At 38.8% G+C, this 14046-nt stretch overlaps 1 long non-coding RNA gene across 2 annotated transcripts; it reads right to left on the bottom strand.

Annotated features, from left to right (window-relative positions):
• Positions 1 to 1259: 1259 nt before the first annotated feature.
• Positions 1260 to 13525, bottom strand: LOC116438157. 2 transcript variants are annotated; one of them, XR_004237611.1, is made up of 3 exons: positions 13418 to 13525; positions 10901 to 10979; positions 1260 to 1375 (listed from the first exon to the last, which is right to left on the bottom strand). It is a non-coding gene; the product is annotated as an uncharacterized LOC116438157 (long non-coding RNA). The 2 variants fall into 2 exon arrangements; XR_004237612.1 differs by lacking the exon at positions 1260 to 1375 and adding an exon at positions 9144 to 9793.
• Between the last annotated feature and the right edge of the window lie 521 nt (positions 13526 to 14046).

Genomic DNA, 14046 nt, shown 5'->3' on the forward strand with positions numbered 1-14046 from the left:
TGTAAACTCCTGTCACACAACAAGATAGCCGCTGAGAATTTTGAACCTATCATAAAAAAAGACCTTTAGTGTTTTAACAGAAAACAACACCCAGTTAAATCCTGCCTGCCTTCTTGAAAAACAGTTATAAGTACTCATAGTATGTATACTTCAACTGGTAATGTGCTTATGCATGTTTCTTTTTAAAAAGTAATTACTTCATTTTCTTTAATGAACTAAAATAATGGCTAAGATCAAACCTTTCTGAAAGCATTTTTACGTGCCATACAGTTTAACTGCTCTTCCTCATGAAGGGCTGTGTTTTTACATTTTCTAGGAGATGTTAAAATGTAGTATACACAGCAATTTGCATTCATCAGAACCTTTCCCTCTGCCTCTTTTAATAGTTCCTCTCAGGAAATCACTTAAGCCAAAATCCTTTATTAATACATTATAAACTAAAGAAAGCACAAGTTTAAAAAAGTCACCTGTTTTGACAGAGCCCTTCTGAAAGAATGGCTGCATTTTTCATGTGGTTTTAAGAAGAAGTAGGGTAGGTGAGTACAGTGTAAGGACTTCTTACACCCTTTCACTATGGTTTTAAGTTGTTATAATTACATACATCTCATGATATGGAGCATGTACCAATACTCCATCCTCAAGATTTTCTGTGGCTTTATTCCATCTTTTTCCCACAGGATTGTACATTTGACAAAGAACAACAGTGAAAGCCTGTCTCCCAGGATTTGGTTTGTTCAGAGGCAGGGCACTGTGAACTTTCAGAAGAGAAATTGACAAGACAGGACAAGACTCACAGATGCTGGTAGATTAAGATAAATAGCAACACCCACTACCTCACACACACACACATATGCAACCTCACCAGGGCCAGGTGATTTTCAGGTTAACAAGGTTAACTTTCTCAGACACACCTCAATGACATCACAGTCTATGTCCCCTTTCCTTCCAGTAAGATTTATCCGTAATAGAGTGGCCTCTTTGAAAAAAGAACTTCCAAGCCTGGTGGGCCTAGGCTCAGAGGTCATTCTTCTTCAAAATGACCATAAAAGCAAAGCCAAGGTCATCTACAGCAGTTGCTGCCACTGCATAAAGGCTGCATGCATGAGAATGACTGCCAGGGTAGAGTCCCTTTCCCTATACCAGTTCCTTCCTCCTTTTGTTTTCAGACACATCACTTTTTCACTCATAAATCCCTTAACTCATGAGACTGGGTTGAGCCTTTCAGCCTTGTTTTCAACCATGCATTTTCTGCATTCATTGTTTGCAGTCACATACCTCATACCAATGCCTTCAATATACTTCCTGCTCAATCCCCATCTTAATCACATTTCATCTTCTGTCGTTACACCTTGGAAAGGAATATAGCTGACATTGTCTATAAAAATAAAGTGCAGACACAGCAGAAAATTAAGTCTCAGACATATACAATAGATGTTTGCATGGTTACAACTGAGCAAAGAATTTGGCCCAGCATGTTTGTAAATAAAACCTTGAAGGTGCTGAGAGATGTTAATTAAGTTGATAGTGTATTCTTAATTTAAAATTAAGTATTTGTATTTTGCCATTTAACTGTCATGTTTCATTTCCAGTATTGTGTTATGTTCACTAACAACATTATGAGACATAACATAGCATGATCCTTCACTATGCAAAAGAAGCCAAGCAATTGTGAATGCATTAAAGAAACATCTGATCACACCATGCATTATGCAAACAATTATTCCAAACAGAAAATAAGATACTGTAAAACAGATCTTCAGTTCTGGTACAAATCTTCACCATACTCTATTTTGCTGCCACTTTTAATTGTTGTTATCTGGGGAAGGAGGGAAGCAAGCAAGCAAGCAAGCAAGCAAGCTGCCTGAGTCTGGAAGCTGCTGATTTGTGTATGATGATCAGCATTCACACTGTCAGGAAGATCTGAAAATATCCGAAACAAAAATGGCCAAATGGACTCCATCTAGACAACTAAAGGATCACAGGGTCTGTCCATGAATAACATTTCTTTAATTGAGCCTTCTTAGGAAGAGAAATACTGTGGTTTGAAACTTCCTGTGGTTCAGCATAAAATTTTTTTTCATATTGTTTTTTCATATGTTTTTTTCACTTAGTAATCCTTCCAAAATCATTCATAAAGGGATTGACCACAGTTTAGGCATAGGGAAACAACACTAAATCAGTACAGGTAAAAGACAAAATGGACTGTCTGGAAGCTACATACAGTGAGGAACAGAAACAACTATAATGCTGAGTTCAGGCTAGCAGGAAGAAGAGTCCAAAGATATATCTATGGCAGTAGTGTTACACACACAACAGCAGAAGGAAATAAAGTAGCAAGACAGGTGAACAGCTGGAAAATAGATAATAAAAGGCCATAGGGAAGGGGAGGAAAAACTGATGAAAAATGGAAGTTCATGGATAGTGGTCAGGCAAAGGCCTTGTATACTTTAGGTAATGCTGGGTTAGACAAGTAAAGCAAGTCATGAGTTCAGGAAGGTTAGAAAAGGGGAAAAAGGAGGGGAAATAGTATGAAAAGAAGTTTGTTCTTTTTCAACATCTCAGAAGTCAAAATGCTATACTGTGGAATCAAGTGAAAAGGAAGTCAAGGAATTTGTAATAGAAGACTTCTTCATCTGGGGTCAGTCAACAGTTACACTCCAGTCAGATCATGGTGGGAGCCATGTGGACAGAATGTGGCTGTTAGTAACAACAGGAATTCAGAAAGGAACACTTTTGTCCATTTATTTTAGAACAATAAAGAAGAGCATAAAGGTCACAAACTAGTCATGGGAGTTGAACCTAAATAAACTGCTGCCTTATTAGTTCACTCTCAACCTTAAGGGATGCTTTCAGCACTCCTAGAAATGTTTTCTCTCTGGTTCTTATCACTCATGAAGCCTTTCTCAAACACCTATTTTGACGAAACAGCTTGCTGCTTCCATTTATACTATATGGACTGACAACAAACTTTACACCTCAGTGTGCTTTCTTCTCCTACTCTTCCCTCACCTCTGCAAGCGCTTCCTTGATACATTAACTCATGGGATGAATCTTTTGAGTTTAATGCTTTCTATGAAGACTGCAGCTCCTTCTAAATACATGTAACTGGAGGCCACTGCAAGAATTCCTGTCTGAAGCTGATTTTGCTGCGGTGGGTGTAAATAGTCCAACCTGCGCATCATCTGAACTGTGTAAGATAAGAGTCTAAAGAGAAGAAAATAGGAACAGTGTATGTCACTTTTAAGCAGTATATTCCAGGTGGGGATGGAGAAAAGGAGGAGGAAGGAAGTACTGCCTGCAGGTTGAACACTGACTATGCAAGAATTCTGTTTACAAATTACTGGGGGAAAAAAATGGAATAAGAAGAAAAAGCAGTACTTCCTTTCAAAATTGTTTGCACTGTGAAATCAGAAAAGAACCTCCTGTAACAGAAAAATAGCCTCCCTTCTGCCACCTTTGGTGTAGAAAGTGGTACATACTGATAGTAATGCTATGCTACAGGTCAAGTAAAGATTAATCTATCCCATTGATACTGTAAGGGGAGTCTGGGTAGGCAGTAAGTAATCATTCCATTTGGAATTGGTCCAGAATGTGGGGGTTAATGCACCCATTCTTGCAAAATATATCATAAGACCTTTAATGAGCTGAGTGGTCAGTATCAAATCTTGGAAAGGTGTCTAAATGCTCTCCTGACATCATTCTGGGCTGTGGTTCAGCATGGACTAGGGATGAGAGAAGGGAGAGAAAAAAAGGAAAATGCCACCTACAGTACTGAGTTGCCAACACCTAATAAAGAACAAGGAAATGAAAAACTAATCAAAGGTGAAGAAAGGACATGAAAAATTTAAAAGATCAAGTCCAGAGTGGACTACAGAAAGGACTAGAAGCAATGGAAAGGAATGGAAAGAATGGAGGAAAGAAAACAAAGTAAGAAAATGAAACCTGAAGAATGGAAAATCGTTGCTATCTAGAAAAAGAATAATAAGTTTTAAAAAATCAACCAACGAACCAAAACAAAACACAAAAAATCCACAAAAAAACCCAAAAAAAAACCCAATCCAAAACAAAACAAAACAAACCAAACAAACAAAAAAAAAACCAAAAAAAAAAACCAAACCAGAAAAAAACCCACAAACAAACAAAAAAAAACCACACCAAAAAACCCAGCCATAAGAAATACATGGAAAGAAGAGATAGTTGGCCTCCAGGATGTGGCAGGAGTAATTTATTGACAGAAGAAGACCTCACTGTGGAAGGGAGAGGGAGAGAGAGAGAAGAAAAGAGAGAGAGAGAGAGAGAAAGAGAGAAATTAAATTAATTTTTCCCCTCTATGTTCACAAAGGAAGATAAGAGACAAATGCCAGGAACAGACATAAATTTCCCTGGGGTAGAAGACGAAATATTGAAGAAAATCAGGATCATGTCAGACCAGGTGATTGAGAAATTAGAACTTCTGAAGACTGAAAAAGCTTTACAGTCAGATTAGTTCCAACAAAGGACAGTGAATGAAGGATGGGGTAAAGAAATGGAGGAAATCTTTAGATTGCATTTTGGTACAGCAAACCTGGGCTAAAATGGTTCACAAAAAGTTCAGGAACTGTTGAACCAAATATCTCAGGAACTGCAGGATCAGTGTTTCATATTGACTGCGACTCCACCCTAGAGGGACAGAAAGCAGGGGAGACTTCAAAGGTTTTCTCCACAACCACGGAGGTCACCGTCTGCCTGTTTGCTCACTTTTATGTACCTGGCACTTGAGATCTGCTGGCAGTCATTTCAGCGTGGCTCCAGTGACAGGGTGGGCCAGTAACTTTACATGTGGGGTGTCAGGAAGAACTGTGTTCCCTCTACTCTTTAAATCAACATTGTAAATGTGTCAACATCACCCGTAGGAAGCATTAGAAAGTGTTACTTTAAAGTGTTTAGAAGGCAGCTTGGATTTTTTCCATTGGAGTTTTGTGTAAACAAGGCTTTTCTACTACCTGGGGCTCCTGTGGGAGGCACCCAGTCACCACAATGAGAAAATACATGCTGGAAAATACACAGCAAAGGCAGAACCAGTGAAGATTGCTGTATTTGCCATGTATGCATCTAGGTCAAATTCAGCAGTAAAACAGTAGCCAAACCTCGCTAGAAAATAGTAATGGGGTACATTTCATGCTGTATTTTGGCATTTAGTGTTTGTAACATTCTGTGCTGAAGGAAAAGAAAGGTGTGGAACAGTCTGTGTGACTGAGAGGGTGTCAGATTAAAAGAGATGGAGCAAATTAGAGATTGTTAGGAAGCTCTGATTACTCACAACTTCTCAGAAAATTACACTCTAGTTATTTGTTTGGCCGCTGCTTATGTCACCAGTATGTTTGCTCTGGTCTAAAATACTTGCACACAGAAACGCCAAACTGAAGTTAATGGGACTGACATGCTGCAAGAGACTAGATAATTAATACCAGGGTTGGGGTGGAGCAGGACAGGACTGCTCCACTCATTTGTTTTGTCCTGCTCATTTATTACCCATTGTATGAAACAGCTGTAATTCTTTAGCAACACATAAACGAGATTTCTGCCAATTAATAGCAAAGAATCTCACAGCATTGATTGTTGCCCTGTGTCTTAGTCTGCAAGGTCTGCCTCAGACACCCTCTTAAGGAGTAGATGCCATTCATGGCTTTGCTTGAGGGTAAGAAAGTATCCCAGCCTTATGGTCTGAGTAACTGTGAAGTTTCCACTTTTCCAGGGCATTCAAAATTCCTGATATTATAAGATTTCAGTAAATTCTTTCAGCACACTTAATTATTTTTTATGTAAAAGGCAATATAAATATAGGTTGTTCATGGCAGTGCAAAGTCTCACGCAGTGAATTCCCATTACAGCTACAACAGCCTTTTTATTTTTTGTCTCATTTCTGAAGAGTTGTTAAGAAATGTCTACAACCCATTGGAATGACAATGTCTAAGTATTTAAAAAAGTCTCTTACGATCAAATTTTTCTAACCTGGATTATTATATGGGGCTTTCATCTTGCACAAATAAGTAGTTGTCTGCACAACAACCAGATTTCCTTATGTAAATCTGCAAATAGCCAGCAAGATTCTCTCTCTGCACATTACCTATGTATGCAAATAAGTCTTTTGAGAATAGCTCCATTTTAACTTCTACATGTATACACATTCAAGAACAGTCAGATTCTTGCTCATATTATCTAAGAAGGTTGATCAAATACTAAAATTTACAGGATCAATATTTTTTTCTTTTACAAACACAACCAAAGACATTGAGATTTGTGTATATAACTGCATATCACTTTCACTTGAAGCAGGAAGCTTCAAAAGGAACTGCTGCCAACAGGACAACAAAGCTCATGATTTTAACCTTTGCCCTGTAGTCTGTAAGTCAAAGATCAAAGTTCCCTAGTTCCAAAGTTGTTTGCATACAGTCATTCAACACAACATGTGCTTTCAAGGAATTCCTTTGTAAATACAATTATAATGTGCAAAACCCAGCAAAACAAAACAGTAACGTATGTTCACGTTGATTGAAGGTTAAAATCATACGTCACTCTCAGTTTCAGTTTCCTGGGTTTTGGGTTTGCTCTCTCAGATAATAAAAATTGTGCTTTGCAGAACGAGGTGTGTAATAAATTTAGAAGGAAGTTTAATTGGTAGTTTCTGGGATTAACAGCAAGAATGTGAGTATGAAACTACTTACACTATGCACAAACTTTATATGATTTCAATAATGTCTGCACAAAAGGGGAACCTTATTGTTACTTTCAGCTATGCTAGGAAAGTCTGTATTTCCCCAGTAAAGATTCAAGAGCACTAGGCACAAAAATATTGCATTAGCTCTTAGGAAATATTTTGTGCTGGTGACATTTCTGTGATTGTTTTTGGAAGTAGTGACTTAAGGCTCATTAGGTAATGCTAGTTTAGTGCAGACAAATGTAGTAGGTAGTTTTTCACCCATCACCTTTAAAAGTGGATTGAATGCATTGTATTGTATGACCAGAGAGCACAATGCTGACAAGGACGTTCAATTCCTGCCTGTATTTTTACTGCTTGATTATCAGCAGAGCTGTGTGGAGCCTGATGTCTCTTCTAAAGAACAGCAGCTCTAAAAGTGCACCACATCCTTCATGATGACATAGACAGTGAATGTCTATTGCCAAAGCAACGTCCTGAAGGAGGACACAAAACACTGGGGGCTTTTTTGTACCTTCAGTGTCAACGAGCAGATTGTGCTTCTCCATGATGTTAATCTAATTTGAGAAAACAGATTGTTCAAAACATCTTGTCATTGCTTATAGTGCTGTAAGCATAAATGTGCTATATTCTCAGAATGCAATTTGCAAGAACCTCGGTTTGTGTGTTTAAAATTGTGCAAGATTTGCAATAAAGTGCAAAGACAGTTGTTTTGCACTTTTTCCAGTGCCAGAGGGACTGGGGAAAAAAGTATTCTCCAAATACTAAATTTGAACACTGACTTTCAAGAAGCTGAATAAAAATTTAAAAATAATAGTGCTTTTCTATGTTTTTTCTCCCGAAAAAAATTTATCAAAGATTTTTTAATGGGAAAGAGTACATTGAGTTTTAATTTCAGATAAATCAAAATATCCAAAATCAAATATATTTTTGCTTTTCTTCACAAATTGTTACTGGAGATTTCATTTCCTAGTAAGTATTTTTTTCACAGTGTCTGTTCACTAGATCTGGATTTTTGCAAAGTTTTTAAATTTTTGCATATCTTCCCCACTCATTAAATGTAGCACATTCCCAGTTAACACTGGAATAAAAAGTACTTAAATACCAAAAGAAGCTCTGGTATTTCTGGCCACAAGTTCAGCTGTGAGGTCTATGAAATCTTGCAGGGAAACCTATCCCAGCTAAATATCCAACCGAGTTTTGCAGACTCAACAGATGTGGATGGTTCAAATAAGCATCTGGACTTTTGATGTTTACATAAAACCAAACGCTGGTTTTCTGAGGTTCCCCAGATCTAGAGACCTCCCTGCCCCTACTGACAAATTCTGACTGAAACCTGAACCATTTGTGACTAACCAGTATCAACTGTCTGAACCAAAACTGGGGACAGAAACCATCTCTGTCGTAAAATCTTTTCAGAGTGTTCAAGCCATGAGGCAAGCCTAGCAATCTGGCTACATCTCTGATTGCTATCAGGGGCTAACACTTCAGCTGGGACAGATGACCATTACACCATTGACTGCCTAGATTTCTGGATTGCTTTGAAGTGAATTTATCACTTACTGAATAACAATATCCTCACAAACAAATTTTGGGAGGAAAAAAAATAGAAAAAGAGAGCTCTTTAGTTGTATTACCAGGCTCTGGATTCAATTAATTTGTAAGAGTTGAGAAAAGCCCTTTTCTTTTTTAAACCAGACATTTATTTTTAACAAGGGATGAAATCATTGGAGAACAAAAACTGAGACATCTGTTGTTTTATATCTGTTTATTGTAAGTGCTTAAATGTGAGTTCGGTTTCACACAGTTTTGACATTGTTGCTTCATTAATAATGATTACGTAATTGCAACCACAAAACAAGCTGTAAGGCTGTAACATTTTCATTACTTATTAGCAAAGAACTCAAAACAAAAGACAGATCAGCAAGGCGGTAGCAAAGATTTTTGTGTTGAAAGTGGTCCATATATAGAATTTCATAGCAGCTGTGATCTGGATCAAACTGGTGAAAATAACTAATAGACATTTCTGTTAAGGAATTTGATTTAAAAAAAGTCAAAATGTCTTTGAAGAGCAGGCTTATTTCATTTAAATTTTGGGGGGAAAAAACAGCAACTCACTGTTGCTGTTTGATAAAGTTGACAAACATCACACTGTTTAAGTAAAAATGTTTTTCTAATGTTTTTCCTAATTTTTGATTAATTTTTTTTACCTTCACACATTCATACAAATATTAAGTCTAATCTGTGATTTCTAAAGGAGCTCAAAATGTAAAGCGAAGCACTCAGGTTATTTAAACCATTGTAGAATTTTACAATTTTAGGTACAACTCTTCAATGCATATTTTTATTTTAATAATGTCAAATAAAAATGAAATTTTACTTTTTTGACAATTAAAATTTTGAATTAGATTTTTTTAAAACCTTTAACTTTTTCATAAGTGGAAATTTAATTTTCTTACTAGCTGCCATGACATGGCCTCGCCTGCACAGACTACTTGGAACAGGCCATTTTCTTTGTAAATTTCCTAGGCAAGGAAGAGTGTGGTAAAGACGAAGTGTAGTGGCTTCAAGCAATGTAATTGTAAAGGAGGAATGCTGGTATCTCACGAGTAGATACATCATAGCCATGCAAGCAGCAGAGACACCATTTCCCAGAGTAGTAACAGACCACAGGGTACACTATATTAACCACAGCTCTATTTTTACATATGTGATGAATATCTTCTGGGTTTTTGCTTAGTATTTACACAGATACATAAATTTTCCACCCTGAAGGAGTCATGCTAGTATGGACAGTTGCTGTGTGAATCAAAGTAGCAGTCACATTTGTTTCCCCATGTGATATAAAATCACAGGTTTCAGGATACTCAGGCCTCTGCTCTACTGACTTCCCTTAAGCTGCCACCCCAAACTGACAATACCTTGAGCATAAAAGCTTTCCTATGCAGCAGTAAGCCCATAGAAATGCTCAGTCCATAATTGCAATCACAAATTTTAAATCAAATTAAAGCCAAGATGCTGGGGTGTTGTATCATCAAAAGTTTGCAGGCTCAGATGGAAGGACTAAGGAGGATTGGCAGGCATGTGGAAACAGAGCTGTAATAGAGACAAACAGGGAGTCTTAAAACTGAGGACAGAGAGCAATTGACTCTGCTAATGGAAACACATGCAGTATTAAATGAAAGTGTTCCGCACCTTCTTCATAAGGCGGCACTTGGGAGCCCAGTCTCTCCATCCTGTAGGGTACATTTCTAACACAGTGTGAGGGGAAAAACAGCTGAGTGATTCCAGCTCCAGTTAATGGGAGCTGTGCTCCTAATCCATGATGTGCAGTGTGAAATATTTACCTATGCCTTTCCAGTGAGGCTACTTATGTAATTTCAGGGGAGGAAGTAGCCAAGGGGAAGCTGCTTTATACCAATTAAATGGAGAGGAATTGGATGGAGGGCAATTCAAAGCATTCACCCTTACAGGGAGATCTATGTTTAAACATCTCAATGGGACATTTTTTAATGAAGAACTAAACTGCACGCCCTGCGTATGTCAGAAAGGGATAGCTGGGGCCCACAACACTGAATTTCTCTCTCAGGAAGGAGACTATTGTGTAGTGTAGCTTCCTGCTGGGTGATATATTTACCTTATCAAGATGATCACAGAGAACAGTGTAAGTATGTATATTCATAAATCACTTCACCTCCAGACTATGATGGGAGAATGTTGCAAGGTTGGAAGGTTTAGAAAACACCTCCAAGTATCTTGAGGCTTTTGTCAAAGTTTATCAGATTCTGTCTGACCCTGATGAGTCTTCTAACTCCTTGTCTTCATCTTACTTTTAAACTTTTCTCCACACTCCTCCTATTTCTTCCATTCTCCATTTGCCCTTCTCCAGCCCCTTCTTCAATTTACTACAAAGCTGCATCTACTGTCTCTACACATAAACAACACTTGTGCAGATCTTCAATCTCAGTCCAGACTGAGGGGATCAAATCAGAAGATTCTGGAAGGTATCAATAGCTATGTAATATATCATAATATAAAGTCTCTTTGACCCGCTTTGCTAAAATACGAGTGAGTCAAAGCTGGAGTAGTTAACACCCTGAGAAACTAAATGAAAGTCTAACTTTGATATTGGGCAATTTGTTGCAAAACCAGAAACTCTCCCTTATGTTTGGAAGAGAGAGTCTTGGATAACGTGTGACTTACCACCTCTGATGATGTTGCTGTGTATTCTACATACACAGATCAGAAGTCTCATGAGCAAATGTTGAAAAGAGCATCCCACCTACCATCAGAACCAGCAAAACTTTACTATGGATATTTTGGCATTAACAAAACAAAACCAGCCACCAGCAAAGGAATAGTTATAAATTTACTACATTATCCCAGTTCAGAAAACAGTTCAAAACTGTGCCGGTGCTTTGGTTCACAATTGTCTAATTATTCTGGTTTTTCATGCCCAGCCCCCTGTAGGAAGCAGTTTAGATGCAACTTTTTCTCATGCTGGACATAAATGAAACTCCAGCTCAGGCCACAGGCAGACAGCTTTTAGACCTACATTTTGACATCAGTGGAGTTGCTCTGCATTGGCATGGGTGTAAATGAGATCAGAATCTGGCCTGTGCTGTACCACTGCAGTCACTCTTGAGAGCTGAGCTAAGATTCACAGGTGAGAATGTGCACATATCTGCCAAGCCTATTAGCTTGCCAAACCTCAGGTTACATATATTTGCAGATTCTCTATATGACCAGTAACAGATGCAATCACCTGGTGTAGGATAACTGCAAAAAGTGATCTTGTACACTGAGCTCTGGTACACAATTCTTGCTCCTGTGATGTGTGTAGCTATAAAGATATTGGCCCCCTTTGTCTGCAAAGTCCCTCTAGTTTTCCCGGGAAGCAACAATCAGACCAAGAATAAACTGCCAGATGCTTCCATCTAAGACCATCAAGTAAACTCAGCACTAAGAGCTCCTGCCTGCCATACTCCAACGCCAGAAAAGATTGCCACTGTTCCCAGGGAGTCAGAGAACTTACAGATGCTAGATGGGTGGAGAGCAGCGGGATAAGTGGGTAAGGATGAAAAAAATGTCTGCAACTCTGGGTCCTACCATATTTGCCCAAATTATCATTTTCCTGTGGCCTGCCCTTGTGCTGAGATCTGTACTGGGTTGCCTAGGGCACTACTACAATCTACTTTCTTATGCAAACTTTCTTTCTCTTATTTAACTCTTTCATTTGTTTCCGCATGTCAAAACAAGTGATTAAGAATTATGCATCCTCTCACACAATAAAAGATGAATCTTTCCATGGTATACCCCTGGCTTAGAAACAGTATCCATTACTTGCAAAAAAACTGTGGGAAACATGAGGAAGCAGAATGAACATGCAGTTTTGGAAATTGCTAAGACAAGAAACTAAGAAAGTCAAGAAAACGTTGCCTCACACTCCTTCCCAAACCCTTTTCTGAGCTGTACTTGTCTTTCTCAAGGAGTGTGAGACAGCCCAGAAGAGAATGAAATGGTAGGTCTGAGAAGGCTGCAATACATGGATGTCCCAGCATGTTTTTGATACACTGATTAATTTAGGATCTTTGATTACAGATGCAACCCAGTCTGGCTTCCATCCAAATAGATTGAAGTGGGGAAAGAAGACAGACTTCCAGTGGAGGATGGAACCTAAGGATCTTCCTTAGGTTTTCTTGTAAAATAACACAAAATAGCCTACATGAAAGACAAAATTATGAGTGACCCAAGAAGACCATGATGAATAATAAAAATATTGGGAGAGATCTCAAGTCTTATAATTAAAAGTCTTCTGCATTCTCTAACTCCAAGATATGCTGAAAGGTGACCAGACCTATCTTGAAGAAATCCAACAAGGACACAACTTCCTCACAATGAAAATTCAACCTATTTTTCACCTATTCATTGCCATAAATTATTTCAGTAAGCAATATTCTATATTCTTACTTTATTCTCATAAGCTCATTCTTGCTAGTACCCAGTTTCAGCCTCTTTTAGGCTGAAAATAATTTGTTCTCCCCTCCTGTCCACTCCCATACAATTAGGACATATAAAGACTCACTACACCGCATGACTCTGTCTTTCCATCTGTGGAAGACTGCAGGGCTGTGACTGCAGGGCCATGAGGAGAGGTAAGCTGTAGAACTAGTGGTAAACAGCCTGAGGTGCCAATGGGAATTTCAGAACTGACTTCCCCTGGGCTTGGGCAAGAAAACATAATAAGGAAGTCTGCAATAACTGTGGAAGTCTATAGAAAAGTCAGAGAAGAGAAGTGGCTGTGTTCACCTCTGGGCTCTGCTGGGGATGTAGGCAAGACCCACATTTTTACCCCATCCACACTGCAGGGCTGCAGTTGTGATCTTCTGATCACAAGAAGGAGTCTTTGCAATGTAGGGACCAAACGATCCACTTGGCAGGACACATAGATGGCCACACTAGTCTTGTCCACTGTGGCCATCATTCTCCTGCTGAGTCAAACTCCTGTACAAAAGACACTGCAAACTGGTTCAGGGGTCCTAACAATGCCACACAAGGCAATCCTAAGAAAGAAGTAGTTTGTGGGAGTTCATGACATCTATACCTCTTCTTAATGCCTGTAGGCTACTCTGGACCAGATTTCCCTGCTCTGCTGCAACAAAACCACCTCTACTCCCTATCTGGGAATTTTAAAATATCATTTTTTAATGTATTTCTTACCTTGCAGCTATGGTGAAGTAGGAGTGGATGATTTCCTTTCCTCCTCAGAACAGCGATTGCTTCAGAAAATGTTCCTCCAGGAGCAGCTGTTCCCTGTTCAACCAAATGCAAGATGAACATCGGTGCATCAAGCACCCAGTCTTTCCTGCATCACCTCTTTAATATCTTTGTCATCTACCTTGCTCTGTGTTCTTATAAACCAATAGAAGTTCTTCATGCAATAACCCTACTAGGCTTGTGTCCTTGAACCCTGGCTCTCTCTATAGAAACTAACAATTTTCTGACATGCACCAGGCATGGGCCCCTCAAGTGCTGTGCTGTGTGAAACAGAGGGGACAAGAAAGGAAATAAATTATGGGAATAAACCCCTTCCCCAAGGGTTGGAAGTCCAGAGAGGAGAAATACATGCTATAAAGTACAAAAATACTTTATTATTGTCACCTGAAGAAACCTCTTTATTTTGTGAAGTTCGAGCAAGTTGGATTGGCTTCACAGGGAGAGGATGCTAGTTAACCGAAAGCCCTGAAAGCCAGCTCATGCTTTACCAACTCTCCAGACACTGGCTGCACTCCTGGGAAGCCAAAAAACCGAGAGAAAACCTTTAAAAGCAGTTCGTTGCGTCTTACCGG

This window comes from Corvus moneduloides, chromosome Z, assembly GCF_009650955.1.
Source record: "Corvus moneduloides isolate bCorMon1 chromosome Z, bCorMon1.pri, whole genome shotgun sequence".
In the NCBI taxonomy this organism is placed as follows: Eukaryota; Metazoa; Chordata; class Aves; order Passeriformes; family Corvidae; genus Corvus; species Corvus moneduloides.